The sequence below is a fragment of the Ceratotherium simum genome, chromosome 24 (genome assembly GCF_057802395.1).
Source record: "Ceratotherium simum simum isolate JZ-2026a chromosome 24, ASM5780239v1, whole genome shotgun sequence".
NCBI lineage: Eukaryota > Metazoa > Chordata > Mammalia > Perissodactyla > Rhinocerotidae > Ceratotherium > Ceratotherium simum.
The window spans coordinates 37,989,142-37,990,804 of record NC_141923.1 but is presented as its reverse complement, the minus strand read 5'-3'; the positions used below and the strand labels follow the sequence as shown (position 1 = coordinate 37,990,804).

Genomic DNA, 1,663 nt, shown 5'->3' with positions numbered 1-1,663 from the left:
AGCTTCCACAGGGTTCATACACACAGGGAAGCCCACCACAAGTGTTCCGTTCGGAGAAGCAGCTCCGACAACTTGGGGCAATGCAGTCATCCGCAAAGGAAGCAGCCTTTGAACGTGCTCGCAGCATGTCCCAAGAGGAGGGGAGACGTGAGCTTGTTTCTGAGAGCAGATCCGCCCTGAACAAGCATTAACCCGTTCTCTCTTTGTCCCAGTTCCTTGAACTCATTCTCTCTCTTTATTGTGTGTATTTTTCTCAACACCTCAAATCCTTTTATGGAATACAGTGGGGGTATAAATATATTCATTTTTTAAAAAATCCTCAAAAGTGATTTGCTTCAAACTACCATGAAGTACAATAGGACCTAGCAATGTCACTTCTGGGTATATATCCCAAAGAATTGAGAGCAGGGACTCGAACAGATATTGGTACACCCATGTTCATAGCAGCATTATTCACAATGGCCCAAAGGTGGAAACAACCCAAATGTCCATCAACAGATGAATGGATAAACAAAATGTGACACACACACACACACACACACAGTGGAATGTTATTCAGCCATAAAAATGAGCAAAATTTTGAAACACGCTAAAACTTGGATGGACCTTGAAAACATTGAGGCAGCAATAAGCCAGGCACAGAAGGGGAAATATTGTATGATCCCACTTATAGGAGGTACTGAGAATAAGCCAATTCACAGAGACAGAAAGTAGAATAGAGGTTACCGGGGCTGGGGGAAGAGAGATGGGGGAGTTATCATTTAATAGGTACAGAGTTTTTGTTGGAGATGATGAAAAAGTTTTGGGTATAGATAGTGATGATGGTCACACAACATCGGGAATGTATTTAATGACAATTTTACACTTACCAATGGTTAAAATGATAAATATTGTGTTATGTATATTCTACCACAATAAAAATAGTGTTTTTTTGGTGAAAAAAATGGTGTTTAGAATTAGTCAGCTGGACTCAGTTGAGATGATCCCAATTTTGTTGGCAACATCCAGAGCATCACAGTCAGGCCAGTGGAACGTATGCCTTCTTCTCTCTATCAGGCCTGATCAGGGTGTTGACCTTGGCTACGTCAGTGTCACAGACCATCTTCACAGCCTCTTTGATCTGGTGTTTGTTGGCCTTGACACCCACAGTGAATACAGTGTGTTGCTGTCTTTTATCTTCTTCATGGCTGACTCGGTGGCCGGGGGAGCGTGATAACGCCACAGTGGTCAAGCTGGTTTCTCCTGGGGGCGCTCTTCTGAGAATATTTGGGCTGCCTTGGAGCCTCAGTGTCTTGGGCTGACGGAAGGTGAGTGACATGCAAATATCTCTTTTCTGTGTGGCTGTGGACGCCTTTCAGCGCCACTTTCTTGGCCTTCAAAGCCTTTGCTTTGGCTTCCGCTGTGGGAGGGGCAGGGGCCTCCTTCTTCGCTTTCAGCACCATCTTTCTGAAAAGTAAAAACAGTTTTTTAAAGTGAATCGCTGTTTGTGCTTCTGTTGGAAACCTTTTCATGTGTGTGTAAATTGGCTCTCTGTAAAGTGCAAGAGAAAGGTGAGGAAATGAAAAGGGAGGTAGCCGCTCAGTACCGAACCCTGACTGGAAATCAGGAGGACTGAAACGTTTGACTGTGTGTGCAGTGGGTTTGGGAGGATGTGAGGAGGACA

At 44.4% G+C, this 1,663-nt stretch overlaps 1 pseudogene; it reads right to left on the bottom strand.

The window, feature by feature from the left end:
* Window positions 1-960: 960 nt before the first annotated feature.
* On the bottom strand, window positions 961-1,448 carry LOC101387202 (large ribosomal subunit protein uL23 pseudogene; annotated as a pseudogene).
* Window positions 1,449-1,663: the final 215 nt, after the last annotated feature.